Source organism: Centropristis striata, chromosome 4 (assembly GCF_030273125.1).
Source record: "Centropristis striata isolate RG_2023a ecotype Rhode Island chromosome 4, C.striata_1.0, whole genome shotgun sequence".
In the NCBI taxonomy this organism is placed as follows: domain Eukaryota; kingdom Metazoa; phylum Chordata; class Actinopteri; order Perciformes; family Serranidae; genus Centropristis; species Centropristis striata.
In genome coordinates this window covers 18322312-18340089 of record NC_081520.1, presented here as the reverse complement: position 1 = coordinate 18340089, position 17778 = coordinate 18322312, and positions in this window count along the sequence as shown.

Sequence of the window (17778 nt, the reverse complement as noted above, 5' to 3'; positions counted from 1 at the left end):
ACATTGTGGTTTTTAATGGTACTATATATGGCAATACAGCACAGTAAACAATGCTGTTAATTTGATAATAATTTCATCGTTACGTTTTATAGAAATAACTAGTAATTTCCAGCAATTTCATTTTGTCTGCTTCTGAATATTATTTCTTAGTTTCTTTTGTTCAGACAAGGTAAGTAGGAGATGTTTTTACCTGACATGACAACTTCAGTCTTCTTCAGAGGTGTCAGCTGATCGCTGTGACATGTCTTTTTGTGGAGTTCCTCATGGGGCGTGGTCAACCTGACAACTGGCAGGTCTGTCAGGTTGACCACGCCCCCCGCCGCCCGCCGGTCCTTGCAGTAGATCGTCCCAGGTGTGTGAGAGCATGTATGTTCCTTCATCCCGGTTTATGGTTGTATTCCCCCGTCTTCTGATCTCTATTGCATCCTTGATGAATCTTTTGTGTTTATTGCTTTCTGATGTGATGAGCTTTGTGTTGTCCCAGTCCATGATGTGATTCTGTCGCTTGCAGTGGTCCGATATTGCTGATTTGAGGTGTTCCTGTTCTTCTTTGTGTTTTTCTGTTCTTGTGAGTCGTCCTGCTGTTACTTTTTCACACTCTTTCTGGTGTTCATTTTTCCTTATGTTGAACTAGTAATTGCAAGTAATTACTCTATACACTAAAGAAAATAGTATTAATACATTTATTGTTTTACAATTGATTTCCATACTGTGTTTTGTATGAAAAACTTTAAGTTTATTATTTAAACAGCCTTTGTATACACTGTTAGAAATTTTCCTGTAAAAAAACAGTAAAGAACTGGCAGCTGGGTTGCCATTACTTTACCGTAAAATTAACATTTTTTTACTGTCACTGAAAGTTACAGCTTTGTACTGTAAATGAAAAAAACAGTAAACTACTGGCAGCTGGGTTGCCATTATGTTACTGTAAAATTAACATATTTTTACTGTCGCTTACTTTACAGTTTTGTACTGTTCATGAAAAATACAGTATGAACTGGTTTTTAAAATTAATTTCACAGTATTTTACAATTAAATGACTATTTAGTTTGTATTATTTATACATTTTAATAAACTATTTTAAAAAACTAAATTAAGACATGAGTAGTCATATGATTGCATACAATAAAAGGCACTTTTGTTAAGGAAAACATGTTAATAGATGTCTTTGTCACAAAATCTCTGTTTGAAACATGGCTACAAGCAGATTGCGAACCATAATAAAATAAACCTACTGATTTTTTCAATCCTGTGATTGCAATATAAGAGAAAAAGCTGCACAGCTTCTTATTGCACTTTACTTTTTATTTGAATGTAAAGTAGACATGCAAAACCTTCACATGCAGAGCAATTGCATGTTAAATAAATGGATGTTAAATTAACATGAACATCACTAAACAGTATATGTTACAAAACTGTAGTTACTGTTAGTGTGAAAGTCCAAGAACATTGGCAGGAGAGCTACGACTCATTCAGAGACACCAGGTTTCTCAATGCAGCCTAGGTAGCCGTGTGTGTGGTGTGTGTGTGCCTGAGACAGAGAGAGAAAGAGAGAGAGGGAGAGAGAGATCAGCTCCAATACAACTTACAATGCATACAAAATTAACATACAACATGCATACAAAATTAACATTTGGGCCCCTCACTCCCTCCTATCATAATGACATTCCAACCTGAAACATCCAAACAGTTTATGTGTGGTGGTGTCATGAGTAAAAGAATGACTGAGAAAATAATAAGTGTTAGTAGAGTAGTGGAGAGAGAGAGAGAAAAAATCAGGTGCTTTGACAAATAGATTAATGGGATTGAGTAATCTCACCATCTCAAATGAAGTCCCACTCAAAATCCACGAGTCTCCTTAGCAGAATGGACACATGTGGGTTCACTGTGGTACTCTTTTTGGTTGTAACTTTGCCCGTTTTCTTGGATACGACTTTGCCTCGTCCAGTCTTGGTGCCTCTCTCAGGGTTTATTCCAACGAAACGCCTGAAAAATTATAGATATGACATATATATGTTTATTCAATGTGTAAAAATCAAATTGTTGAACTGAATCTGATAAACAAAACAATAAAAGTCAGAAAATGTATAGAGTTAGGATTGAAAACATAAGAAAAGGTCTAACCTTAGAAAAGGTTAGATATTTTAAGTAGAACCAGGTTCTACTTAAAGTATCTAACCTTTTCATTCAGTCTAAAAAGTAATTGGGACTGGCTGATGTTGTGTATTGACTGCATATCTTCTATGATTGTCTGAATGGTGGGTTTGCTTGTAGTTTAAGATAAAAGCAAGATTCCTTAAAAATGGTGAATCATCAATGTTTTCTGGACTAGCCTCCAAATGCTCAGTATCATCTAGCTGCAGATCTAGCTAACTGTCTACAGACCCGACAAGAAAACATCATTGCAAGCCGAACAGACTTGACTGTTGTGATGTGATGAACATGAAAGTATGCTACTTACTATGATAAGTAGGGCAGCAGTAAAGTCATCTACTGCATCTGTAATATCAAAGAAATATGTCAAAATTAAATCTAAATACAAATGAACAGTCCCTTGCACAACGCACGGTTACAGCAAAACAAATATTCTTCAGTACTTAATTTGTCATCCAATAAATATCTTGAAAATAATATTGCCTTTATTTGAATCTGCACTGTGACACACAATAATTAGCATGCACTGTAGTCAACTGTCGAAGTGACTTAGACGGTAAAATGTTTACACAAGACTATCATAAAGCTTCATGAATTCACTGGCAAAATGCAGGTGTCAACATACATTAACTTAGTAGAAATTCAAATGTGCTCCTAGCTAGCTAGCTGGTATATCCTTCTATAGCATGATGTGCACATGCAGCAATCATCAATGCAAACAAAACAAATACAATCAAATAAAACAATTATATAAATATATAATATAAAGCAATCAAATAAAATTGCTATACTCACCAAATAATTAGAAGGATGGGGATGGATCAAGAATGGCAGGTTCACATGTGCAGCTCGGGCAATGCTCTTCCCACTTCCCAGAATGCCCAAAATACTGTATGATAGTGTTAGTTAAGATACTTTTACGGTAAAGTGCTGTATATTAGGAATACATTACAGTTCTGTTAAAAAAAACTGAATGGACTGTAATTTAACAGATTTTCTTTAATATTAACAGTAAAGCACTGCATTTAAAAAAAACGCCTTAATACTGTTGAAATCCTGCAGTAAATTTACAGCAATTCGTTACAGTGTAGGACTGATTTCGATCAAAATTATGATAGAAATGGCAAAATACAGGAGTCTACTTTACTATTCACAGTACTACACAATCTACTGTGTTTTTTCTACAGCAATGTTTTACTAATAATACTAGTAATGAGGGGAGAGAGGGGATTAACAATTAACTTTGTCAAAGTAGAGATAGAAAAATTTTAGGTTTTGTCTCTCTAAAGGACCAATCAGTTGTCCATCCACACTTTGACTTCTTGTTCTTTTATGTTTCTATAGATGGCGCTCTCTCCTTTGTCCTTTCAGTGATCGGGCTAGCATGCTGCTAATGCTAACTACCATTCAGTTATACTAAAACTACACTTCTTATACACTTCATAGACTTATTCAAGGCAAGTTTCCAGGGTGGAGTTACATCACAAACTTTATACTTTTTACTTTTTGTGTCTTTTTTGGTCATTTTGTGTCTGTTGTTGTGTCTTTTTTAGTTATTTTGTGTATTCTTTTTGTCAATTTGTGTCTTTTTTGGTCATTTGTGTATTTTTTGTGTCTTTTTTGATGTCTTTTTTGGTAATTTTGTATCTGTTGTTGTGTCTTTTTTGGTTATTTTGTGTCTTTTTTTGGTCATTTTGTGTCTTTTTTGGTCATTTATGTCTTTTTTGGTAATTTTGTGTCTGTTGTTGTGTCTTTTTTAGTGATTTTGTATCTTTTTTGTCATTTTTTGTCTTTTTGGTCATTTGTGTCTTTTTTGTCATTTTGTGTTTTTTTTGTCATTTTGTGTCTTCTGTGGGTTTGTTTTATTTTTTATTATTCTGTCTTCTCATTTTGTGTCTTTTTTGGTCATTTTGTGTCTTTTTTTGGTCATTTTGTGTCTTTTTTTGGTCTGCTTTGTTTTTACGTCTGGATGTGATGAAGAAGCCATGCTTTGGCGCTTTTGGAGACTCCAGAGAGTTAAACAACATTAAATAAAGTTCAGATAGAGAGACAGCCCAACAAACAAGAACTATCAGGAGTGTGTGTGTGTGTGTGACAGTTATATGAGCGTGTTGATGGACGGCTCAGCTGTCAGCTCCACAGAGAAGCTCCAGCACCTGACTGTGGTGGCTGTGCATGCAGGGACCGACCATATACGGTCAGCGGTCCCCGGGGAAACTCCTCCAGGCCTCTGAGCTCCTGACAAACAACCTCCAATAGCAGCTGCTCACCACGGTTACCTATCAGCGTCAGGACCGGGATCAGGGTCACGGGGTCAAATGATCAGGTTTTTATGAAGTTTGAAAAACGTCACACTCCAAATGAGAACAGCTTGAACGTGACACCGGTGGATAAAAGTGCATTAAAGGAGAGAGGACAGCACTTTAAAGCTTCTTCTAACAGTTTTACAAACTACTCAGGAGAAACTTTCTCCCCTAAACTCACCCTGTTTTTGACAGTTTGTTTGTTTTCAGTTTAAGTCAATTTTTCAAGAAAGTTTCTCATTATGCTCCCTATACACCAGAAGACTTTAAAAGATTTGGAAAATAATTAAAAAAAAAAAAAAAACTCTGGTGTCCCACCTGCTCACATCTAAAGACAAGTGTTTAGAGTTTCTAGTCTCACACTGAGATTTTAGACAGACTGTCAATCTAGCAGGGAAACTATTTACAAGACTACAACTAGATTCTTTTAGCAGTTTTTCCATCATGCTCTTAGTAAAAACTGACTAAATGGAGGAGAAGCAGCTTTTGGCTCCAGCTGCTTTAGTGTGTGACTCAGTGGTTTGTGATGAAAAAAAAAAGAAGAGGAGATGACGCCACAAAATGTCACAAAATGCCCCCTCACAAAGCTGAAACGTCTTTTATCATCACAAGGCAAATGTTTTACTCTCTTCTTCTTTTATTGGCAGAAATGGGCCTCAATACTTTATAGTTTTCCACTATAAGGAAGTTATTTTGGTCTTTAGGTCTTGACTCTCAATAGCAAGCATTATCTTGGGGTTTTCTGTACAGATATTAATGTTAAATAATTTAATAAATGGACAACAGGTTGTCTGTCCTGTCCACACCAACAGGAGACAAGTGGACACATAGTCCACCAGCTGATGGCAGCAATAAGACTTAGCCTAAATAAAAAAAATATAATTAATGATGCAATTCAAAGCATAAACAATCACTTACATTTGTCCAAACCCACTGTAATAAATAAATAAAGATCAGAGCCAAAACAAACAGTCTAAAAAGGGTAAAATCATGAATAAGTACTTGATACTGTGAGTTTTTGAGGTTTTCACACATTTCTCGTTAATTCTTTCCTCAACCTTTGACCTCTGTGCAGGAAATAGAAACACTTTTTTTAGAAAGCACAAAATAAAGCATTTATCTCAATTATCTTACATATATATTTGCTTGCTTTATTAGGTCCCAAGGTGCATTGTCCTCTGTTAAATATGAACTGCTGTGTACTCTCGACATCTTTGCAATAAGTTTTGCTCTATCAGTTTATTCAGACGGAACATTTCCTGAGTGAAAAGCTAATCCTTGCTAAGTCAGTTCAGCTTTCTAAATCTCTTTCTAAATCCCATTGACCTCTATAATAACTGTTAGCTCTTTGTTCTTAACTACAGTATTATTGACTCAGTAACTGTAACTCATGTTTTAGTTCTTTTTCTCTTTTTTATGTACACAATTGGCAAGTAGCAGACGTATGAACAGTGATGGAAACACTCCACCACTGCATATGAGAATGGTGAGTGTAGTTTTCATGTCTATGTTGGTAATTAGCTTGGTCGCTTGTAACCATAAGCAGTTGACATAACATAGTGTTAGTAATATCTCCTACATGTTACAGTGTGTTTATCTCCAGGCTGCTCTGCACCCCAGGCTTCAGGTTTCTTTTATGGTTTTTCAAAGTTGAGATGTAACCTTCTAGTTTGCTTGGTGCGTGTTTAAATCTCAGTTTTTAGGTAAGTGCGCAGACATTCCCATACTGTAAAAAATGTCTGTAGATTTTAGGGTGAAAAACTAAACCATGACAGTAAAAGACGTAAAATGATAAATGAGTTAATTCAGTTTCAGTAACGATGAAACACTGTAAATGTATATATCTACGGAAGCCCTAAACGGCCATGCATTCATATATTTTTGTCCCTCCGTTTTCTCGTGATAATGAGTTAATTCCAGTTGTTTTCCCGAGATAACGAGACAAAGTTTTCAAATTTTCAAATGAAATTAACTCGCTATCATGAGAAAACGGAAGGAAAAAAATATATGAATGCATGGCTGTTTAGGGCTTCCGTATATATCAGCCAACACTTCCGTATATATCAGCCAAAACTTTTATTTTTTTAAATACATTACTCCACTGTAAAATACTCTGGCACTGTGTTTGTAACAAAAATATACTGTAATACAAGCCATGACTTTAATTTTGCATTTATTTTTTGTAAAAATACTTTTTCTCACTGTTAAATGTACTAAACACCATATCTCTAACAAAAATATATTGTACTATTTAATGCTAAAATCTTTAATTTATGCAACATTTATAAAGTATTTTCTTGTCAATTATATGGCAGAACAGCGTTTCTTTTGACCGAAAAACTTTTTTTTTTTTTAACAGTAAAATATGGAATAAAATGGCAACCTTAAACGTGAAACCAACAGTGCTAATATCCTTTTACTGTAATATTAGAAAAAGTTGCATCATATTTATTACAGTAAACTTCTGGCTTTTACCGTAAAAACAACTTCTTTTGGGGTTTTTTCACAGTGAACCCTTCTAGTTTGCTTGGCGTATGTTTGAATCTCAGTTTTTAGGTAAGTGCACAGACATCCCCACCTTTACTACAGAAATGTGAAAACATCTCTCTAGTGACAAACTTTGCACAAATACAAGTCAGTACAGTCAAGGTCAGATATTTTAGGCGACATAAGACATTGTCTGTTAGAGGAAACCCCACACTGAGGTAAACACAAAATAAAATAGTGTTCTCAACCTCATGGCTACAAATGTGCCACCTAAAACAGTTGATCTTCTAAAAATAAACAGTTCAGAAAAGTCTTCAGTGTGTGTGTGTGTGTGTGTGTGTGTGTGTGTGTGTGTGTGTGTGTGTGTGTGTGTGTGTGTGTGTGTTTGTCAAGGTTATTATAGTTAACGAAAACTAACGAAATAACGAAAACTAGAATTGAAAAAACATTTTCGTGAAACTGAAATAACTTAAAAAATTTAAAAAATTTAAAAAAAAGGATAACTAACTGAAACTTTATTTTGTAGTTACAAAACTAACAAGCTAACTAAAATTATAGTGAAAATATCTTTCATTTTCGTCTTTGTCAACTTTTTTTTATACATAATCCAGTGTTTCTATTAGAAAGAGGATTCTGTTAGTGAACATGCAGAAACACAGTCAAAACATCTGGAACTGTAAGAGTTAATAACCTTATTGGGGCTGAGATGGATAAGGCAAAGGAAATCTCGCACCCAACATATAACCCATTACAAAAAAAATAAAACTAACACTAAACCTAATAAAAACTAAACTAAAACTAGCAAATTCACTATACAAACTAATTAAAACTAACTGAATTTGAAAACAAAAATTCACAACGAAATTAAAGCTAAAACTAATGAAAAATCCAAAATTATTATAACCTTGGTGTGTGTGTGTGTGTGTGTGTGTGTGTGTGTGTGTGTGTGTGTTTTGGGTTTGAAGCTGCACAGAAAATGGGATCAATGCCGAGATTAGACAGGCGATGGGACTTAACAGTGACATTACATCACTGTCGCTTATGCCAGTAGAGGACAGAAATGAAAGTACACTATGCAATTAGGTGTGTGTGTGTGTGTGTGTGTGTAGGGTAAATATCTATAGATGCACAAAGATGTACAAATGGAACACAGGTGGACGTAATCATTGCATGAATAAATGCACACAGGAACATGTGATCGAAGAACTGTGCAACACACAACAGAGACCTGCAGCTCTGAAATGCCACAGCTGTCCATTGATGTAAAATTAGAAATGAATGACTTATAAGATGAATGGAAACAATGACACACACACAAAGCACAGCCACATGTCTGGTATCACATGTTAGATGAGGTGTATGTGACTTTCAGCAGTGTTGAAAGAAGTATTGAGAAGTAAAAGTACTAATAGCACACTATGAAAATCACTAACTATTAACTCTTAAAACAAGATTAATTAAAGCTGCAAGCAGCGATGAACTGGCCCGAGCAGAGTGACCTGACAATTATTTGTTTCTCACCAAGATAAAGAAAACCTTTAGATTTAGAAGTGTTAGATAATTTATCTTGTTTTAAGAGTTAATTTCTTATTTTAAGCGTTCAACATGCTTATTCTAGATTTAATAATCTTAATTTAAGAAATCTTGTCAAGTGAAATTATCTGTCCATGCAGCAAGATCATTTCCCTCAGATTTACTGTTTTTATCTTGTTTTTAGACACCTTTTTTGCAGTGCACTTAAGTAAAATAATGTAATTATTATCAGCAAAATGTACTTAAAGTGTGAAAATTAAAAGTATTGTGCAGTAACATGTTCCCTCTCAGTGGTAAACTTTTTCTCATTAAGGGTTTGTATAATTTCCTACAAAAACTTTGGCAGCGCCATGACAACACTGTGGTTAAGGAACGCTTAAGTTTAGGCACCAAAACCACTTGGTTAGGGTCAGAGGAAGATCTTTGGACTGTCAGGCTTCAGGCCGTCGGACCAGTGGGACGTCAGACAAACAGCATGAAGTGAAAACGGTTTAATGTTCTGTGACCATTATTCTGTCTTCTCATTAGTGATGGGTCGGTCACGAACAAGTCGGTTCAAAGAGTCAGCTCTTTTTCTCCTCTTTTTTTTTACTTTTCTCGTTACTATGGGTGTCACATGACAGAAATAATATAATATAATATAATATAATATAATATAATATAATATAATATAATGGATGTTGGATGCTGCTGTTTTGCACATTGTATTATATTTATTTTTATTATGTTGCTTATTTATTATTATTTTTACTCTCTCTGTCCAGATGTCAGTAGTCGGCATTAACAAAGCACATTTACTTGATTGCTGTATTTAATTTCTATTTTTTCAGTACTTTACTTCTTTTGTTAGGTGTGTGTGTTTAAATAAAAAAAATTAAAACGTCAATAGCTGTCCTTTTATAATTACTATGCTGTTTTTATCTGCATTTTCTATCTGCTTTGTGTAACAGAGTGGTTCTTCGACCAGTTAGAGAGTTAACAAGAGATTTTATAACTGTAAATGTAATTAGCTACAGCAATTTATGGAAATTTAGTCAAAACAGCGCTAAATTTGACTGAATTATAAAAGGTATAAGTGGTCAAATGAAAAGCCGAGACAAATGGTGAGCTGAGACAAATGATCCAGATCACTAGAAAGAGACCAGATTCACATCACTAGTTCTCATCCGTCCTGCTGCTTTGGTAAAGAAATGTCACTTTTGTCAGTCGGTCTGAGTGAAGGTGGATGAACAGATTAATGGACGGGGGAATAGAAGGAGGGGCGGACAGACTGACAGCTGAGTCGATGCAATTCAATCGGGTGTCCTGGTATTGGAGATGGGAGGACCTGGTGAGGCGGCACTAAAGATAGAAATCCACAGTTCATCCCCGGCAAACCGCCACCCCCCCTCCCTAAGTTATTCAGGGAGCTCATGTTTCAATGTACGTTCACGACTGTGACACAAAAATTGAACAGAAATTCAAAACTATTTTCGGAAAGTAACAGTGTATTTTGGAACACAGTGTCGTGTTGCTGAGGGCAGATAATAATCAATAGTGTGACACACACAACACGTCTGGATTATTTCACCACTATGAGAACACTTTCAACTGTGCACCAGTGTTGATCTGTCATCTTTCTAATATTACTGGTTCCATATACATGAAATAAATCCCCTCCGCTCTGTGTCCATTGTCCATAGCTTATGATATCATCTTACTTATCACTATGAATATGAAAAGTTACAGCAATAAATATGCTGTCAGCACCACAAACTCTGACAAACTCCCCAAACTCGTCACATTCACAGAGTTCTGTTGTTAAACAGAGACAAATTCATAAAAAAAACAAACAAACATGAAAGCCTTTATCTGACATAAACAATGTCACATTTTCACAACAGAGCAGAAAATTGGTGCGGATGTTTTAAAGTGGAAAACTGTTTTGTCACAGGTTTTGTTTTTCTTCTTTTTGAGAGTGAAGTCTGAAAAGTTTTTCTAAAAAGTTTAATCCTGGTTATTATCTGCAGTATCACCATCCAATGTCAAGCAGTAAAGAACAAAAACAGTTTTTTTTCTGTAAAAAGTGGCACCTTCTTAGACAACCAGTGAGCCATTAGTGATCAACAAAATAAATATATTAGAAATATGCAAATATATTCTGATCATTTGTACTATGCAACATTAAATTCAACTTTGTTTTATCAACATAATTTGCATTAGGAAATGCATTTTGCTTTTAAAAAGTGTTTCATCATGTCATGTTTTTGTTAACATAATATACAGTGGCTGACAAGGGCAAAACGCAAACAAACACATAAAACAAATGCAACAGAAAAATGCTGCAATCACAGAAAAAAAAGCAGAAGCAAAAACTTACAAACCTACAAAACAAATGCCAAAGAAAAATGCTGCAAATACCAAAAACTCACAAAACCCCAAAACAACTGCAAGAGCGAAAAGCTGCACAAAACGGAGGTGCACCAGGCTGCTAGGGGGACCCGACCTGAGGGACGGACCAGACCCAGAGACTGTGTGTGTTTTGTTCCGTAGACTGTATAGAAATAATAAGGACGTCACTGTAATAATAGGCTTTATCATAAACAAGAAAAGTGTTCTTAGTAGAGAAAAGCAGATCCGCTTTAGGTATGTCTACCTCTCACCTCCTAATCAAAAAAACACTCTCACTCAATTGTTCCTCCTGGCTGCTTTACTATCAAAATATCAGCGAAGATAATTAAAAAAAGATTTATGTATCTAGTATTGTGGGAGATCAGTTTTTGAGCCAAAATGTGGCTGCAACAGACTAAATATCGAACAAATTTGATGCAGCAGAACCAGAGATATCTTTTTATTGATTATTGATTTCTTCTTCATTGTCAAAAACATGGCACATACATTACCCACAATGCATCATTCAGTTAAGTTGAATATTCATGTCTCTTTTGCAGGCAGAGGCTAATGTAGCCTCCATCCAAATGCCTCCACCATAGAAGTGTATGAGGAGAATTCCCTTCTTTCTAACTCCACTATTGGAGTATTATTTTCATTTGCCAAACATGGAGTTGTCAGCCCCAAGTGACATAAATTCAGAAGACTTAAGAATAAAGAATAAATGATCAGCACAATTTTCTATAACATATTTAGTAAAGCTAATCAGTATTATACAGTATAAAAACGTCTTTGTAAGAGATTAAAGTTGCAATGAAACAAAGAAATTACACTGCATAAAAGGTGTGTTTAAAAACAAGATTAAAAAAAACCTACATCTGAGGGTAATGATCTTGCATGGACAGATAATTTCACTTGACAAGATTTCTTAAATTAAGATTATTAAATCTAGAAATAAGCGTGTTGAACACTTAAAATAAGAAATTAACTCTTAAAACAAGATAAATTATCTAACATTCTAAATCCAAAGTTTTTCTTATCTTGGTAAGAAACAAATAATCGTCAGGTCACTCTGCTCGGGCCAGTTCATCGCTGCTTGCAGCTTTAATCTATCTTGTTTGAAGAGTTAATTTCTTATTTTAAGCATACAACATGCTTATTTCTAGATTTAACAATCTTAATTTAAGAAATCTTGTCAAGTGAAATGATCTGTCCATGCAGCAAGATCATTTCCCTCAGATTTACTGTTTTTATCTGGTTTTTAGACACACCTTTCTTGCAGTGTCGTGAAACATTTTCATCATCATTAAATGTTGTGCACCACCAAACACAAAGCCACTGGCCACATCTCATTGGCCAAAACATGGTCACTCCTCATTCAGCCCCACTCATTCACCGTGTGACAGACTTAACATCAACATGCTGACAGAGTCCTCTTACAAATGCCTCGGTCTATTTGTGGTGCTCCCCAACCTGTTAACATGTTTTTTTCCTGCTCTGGCTCACGACTTTTATGTCTGAAACACTCAGTCCAGGTCAAACCTGAGATCAGCTATGTCTTTCATAAGAATATCACTTCCCTGTGAGTTTAGGAAGTAATGTCTTTATATGTGGAGTTAAAAGAAAATGACAATGACCACACTATGAACTCATTCATTTCTTGTTACATCCTTAGGTTTTATATCAAACCAGAGCCACAAAGACAAAGTATGGAGCTATAAGATGTTGTATAATGTAGATTAAAACATCCCAACGTGCTTCAGTGGAAGCTGTCAAAGGCCAAGTCTGCCCAGTTGTTCCTGGCAACACCCATGTGTGAATGTGTGAATGCATGTAGACCACAACTGCTCCCTGAGGCATTTGCTGTGAATAGGAACCTGCCATCAGAATGCTACCAGCTCAAACAAGCGTTAGAAAATACTGTAAGTATATACAGAAATATATGTCAGTTATACCTTAGTGCTTCAAATGTCATCTAGCAATCAGGTTGACACAAACAAGCATTAAAACCCAAACAGTTTGGAAAATGTGATGCTGAAATCACAAACAGTACACAAAGGTTATCTTGAATGCTTCAAAACTACATAAAATTAAAACATCATGTGTGCTTCCCAAGCCCTGAGGAGGAGCACCAGGCTCTGAAGCCAGTTTGACATAGTGCCCATTGTGTTTGTCACGTGATGCCATGCAACGCTGTTTCAAGTCGCAATTTACACCTCGAGATGTTTCATCTGGAATCTGAATGTGCCAGAGACATAATGTAGGGACCAAGTGATCCGGCTCTGCACCACTGTAGTATATTTTATGTTACAAGTTGTAAATCAGCAAAAAGATTTTTTCAGAATTTCTGCAAAATTATTTGAAGAACACACAATCTACGGGCCTCACAGTGCAGAAGAGTCATAGAAGATCCTTTTATACACAGAAGTCAAACCTTTGGCTTGGCTGAGCAACTTTCATAGGAATGAACAGATCCCTGCCTCCAATGATGTGTACAGCTTTTTTCATACATCAGTGGTGCTTCCACACACATACAATGCTTAAAAAAAAATATCACAGAAACCAGAGGCTGTATTTAATGCACGGCGTTGCAATAGATTGCAATGTATGCATGCACACATTTGCAAATGCACACATGCAAACTGCACCGACTCAAATTCAAATCTGAACATTGATCAGTCTGTGCAAATCCATGTTGTCCCTCATCCTGCTGCCTCATATGGATCACAACTACTTTTACATCTTTTCCAACATTCCCTAACACAGACATCCACTGCAAAAAAGGTGTGTCTAAAAACAAGATAAAAACACTAAATCTGAGGGAAATGATCTTGCTGCATGGACAGATAATTTCCCTTGAGTGAGACTTTACGTGTTAGATCATTTATCTTGTTTTAAGATTTAATTTCTTATTTTAAGCGTTCAACATACTTAGTTCTAGATTTAATAAGCTTAATTTAAGAAATCTTGTCAAGTGAAATCATCTGTACCATCTGATTTTTTTTTTTGCACACTCTGAGTTCAGATGAGATTCAGAAGGAATCATTATAAATGATTCACAGTGTTCCTGGTTACATAACTGTCCTTGGTGCCTGTTTCCCCGGGGCAGCTGCAGAGTTCTGGGGTTTGTGCGTGTGTGTGTGTGTGCGTGTGTGTGCATGTTTGAGTGCGGGGGTGTTCTGGGTGTATGGGTGTGAGGAGTGCAAAAGGATACAATGACAGTCTAAACTGGGATACTGGATCTATGCCACGGTGGCAAACGGACTACAGAACTAACTGGTCTGAATGGGCAGAAGACACACACACACAGCACATATCACACGTCAGTCAGGATGACCTTTGAGTTTTATTGAGGGGGGCTCGAGGTAAACCAGGTAGAGGGGAGTTAAGCTGTATATTTTTATATATGAAATAGACTTAATACATTCATTCAAGCTGCTTAAAGTATTTGATGACTGCTGCTTTGGTGTCACACACACTGTAAAAAATGTCTGTAGATTTTACAGTGAGAAACTACTAAACCATGACAGTAAAAGACCGTAAAATGATAAATGAGTTCATTCAGTTTCAGTAACAATGAAACAGTGTAAATGTATATATCAGCCAAAACAGTGTTTTTTTTACAGTTAAAAAAAAAAAAAAAAACTCCACTGTAAAACAACAACACTGGCACCGTGTTTGTAACAAAAATGTACTGTATTATATATACAAACCATCACTGTAATTTTTGCATTTATTTTTTGAAAAAAACTTTTTCTCACTGTTAAATGTACTAAATAGCCTAACATATCTCGAACAAAAATATACTGTGATATTTAATGGTGAAATCTTAAATTTATGCAGCATTTATAGAGTATTTTCTTGTCAATTAAATGGCAGAACAGCGTTTCTTTTGATGGAGAAACTTTTTATTTTTACGGTAAAATAATGAATAAAATGGCAATCTTAAATGTGAAATCAACAGTGCTAATATCATTTTACCGTAATATTAGAAAAAAGTTGCACCGTATTTATTACAGTAAAGTTCTGGCAACCACAGCTGCTGGTTTTTTATCGTAAAAACAACAGTTTTTTGTTTTTTTTACAGTGTCGGATACAAACGTAAAAGTTTCAAAACAAGGCATGGATCTGTATCTCTTTATTTTCCACCTGACTTTATATAGTGTTCATTAGTGACTAATTACAAGGTTATCTGCACATTGCTGCATAAATCATTTTGGCCCCCGCCTTGACACTCTGTGATTGATTGTAGCAGTAAATAGTAAATGGATTGCATTGATATTTTTTAGTCTCGATCACTCAAATCACATACACCCATTCACACACACAATCATGCACTGATGGCAGAAGCTGCCATGAAAAGTGCCAACATGCTCATCAGGAGCAGATATTGTAGATAGATAGATAGATAGATAGATAGATAGATAGATAGATAGATAGATAGATAGATAGATAGATAGATAGATAGATAGATAGATAGATAGATAGATAGATAGATAGATAGATAGATAGTATATTTCATGTAACAAGTGGTATACTTTATTGTTACTTTTAATGTAAGTCTTCTGCTTTAGTTAAAAGGCCCCATTCAAACCAAAAATAATTTGCTATAAGATTCTGGGATTTGTCAGATATTAGAGCCGTTTGGGAGCAGAATATAAACAGTATGAGTTGTATCCTTTAAGGTTAAAAGTAGATCTAGCAGCATGCGCATGCACAGAAAACATGCTCCATACGTTAAACTGTAGGCTGTTACAATTCTGGTTTACAGAATGTTTGAATATGCTGGCACAGAGAGAAAAACTCAGAGAACTCAGGTCTTTATTTGAGACGGGACACCCCTTTTTCCAGCAGCCTTTAAGATTGACAAGTGTTCTCCTCAGCTGTACCTAGACAGTGTATTCTGATGTCTGATGATAAAGAATACGAAAAAGGAACATCGACGTGATCTTTGATTCATTTTCTCACTCAAGAGAGGTAGTAATTCCACTACACAGGGCTGCAGTGTCTTGCTCAAGGACACTTCCACTCTCTCTCTAGAGGAGCTGGGAACCTGTTACTACAGGACCACTCTACCTCTCCAGCCCCATGCAGGTAATGAGGAGGCGTGTGCTCATTCATAGGTGACTGTGCTCACAGTGGGTGGGCAACATGCAGCGACATGGAGGAAGACACATTTGGAAAGTCTGTGGATGGTCAGACCACAGCTGTGAAACTGGAGCTGAGCTGAGTGTTGGTTTGGAGTAAAGGGGCTGAGACTTTAAATCCTTACACTACAGTCTGAACATTTGCATTAACAAAAGGCGGCCTGAACTTTTATTTAATCTCAGAAAACTTCACATTTTGTGTCTTTTTTAAGTCATTTTGTCTTTTTTGGTCATTTAGTCAAACATAAATTGTGATTTTTAATCTTTTTTTTACTTTCAAAACACTATCATGCTCAATAAAGAATTTTAAATGCTGCAAATGTGAACAAAGGTTGCAAATATAATCAGGCCATCAGGCCTAGAACAGCTTCAAGCTTCCCTGAAAACAATTCCTTCCTTATATATTAAGAATATATATTTTTTCCTTCTATTGATATTTAGAAAACATTTATTTTATTTTATTTTATCTGTTTATTACTTTTATTGACTTCCTTTTGTAAGAAAAAATGTTTTTTAGTGATCTACTATCAATAATATGTTAAATTTTTCATTATTATTTTATTATTTTTAGTATTATTAATGTTGAAGTACATATGCATGCATTTGTGCACACATATGTATGTCCCCTTTTCCTTTAAAAAAAAATTTTTTTCATGCATATATGGATGCATTGAACTGTCAATTTAGCAAAATCTGTTTTTCAATAAAATAAATCTTTACAAAAAGAAAATTATTTTTAACAGGGGCCAAAAAGTGGGAACACACTACCCCAACCCATTTTTATTCCCTGGCTTTTTAACTTTGCGTGAGTTTTGTGGTCCTCTGTATCTTTTATTTATTTTACTATGTTAATCTGTTTGATTTTATTGTTTTATTTATAGCATCATTTTACATTTATGCACTTATTTGATTATTTATTGCTGATTGTTGTATGGAAATGTTTGTTTTATTGTTTTAATGATTCTATGTACAGCACTTTGCAGATGTTTTTGTTGTTTAAATGTGCTATACAAATAAAGTGGATTGGATTGAATTGTTTTTAATGTGTTGTTATTGGTCTTGTTGTAAATATCAGTATAATAAACAGCAGAATTGATCTGAAAAAGATTTTTCTCTCTGTTGTGTTTTGGCACCTGGCGTCTGCGTCACAGCGTTTCTCAGCTCCACCCTGAAATCTCCACTTTGTCACATGATGTGCGTGTGATTTAATATCTGTCTGCAGGTAGATTACTGTGGTTGATCACATTACCAGTGGGGGGTAATGATGCTGGCACTCACACAGCATAGAGACAGACGAGAGGTTTGGCAATAACTAGTGTATATATACTAAGGAGAGTTTCTAGGCTACAGTGAGCCCTGACTCATCGCCGTTTTTATGTGAGAGTTGTATTTTAGACTGACTTGAAATCTGAACAAATCCTTTTGACTTCATCGTTAACCTGTAAAAATCAAATTGAGAGATTGCTGTCTCCTCTCGGCCTGTGAATGAACGACACCACTCGTCTTAACTCTGCATATCAAAATACCTCACAGCATCATGTGGGTTTAAATATATTTAAAAAAAAACAAGTCATTGTCAGCCATTATGAGGAAAATGTGTTGTTTTCTAGAGGATTATTAGTATTTCATCTGGTTAAATAAACTATTTTGGTATCATTGGACGTGTAGGAAGGCTTGTAAAAGTTAAATAATGATGGGATTTGTACTGCTCCACTGATTTTTGCCTGATAATGAAGGTAAAGATGCTGCTGAATACACTGATTCACTGTTTCATTTAGACTCCA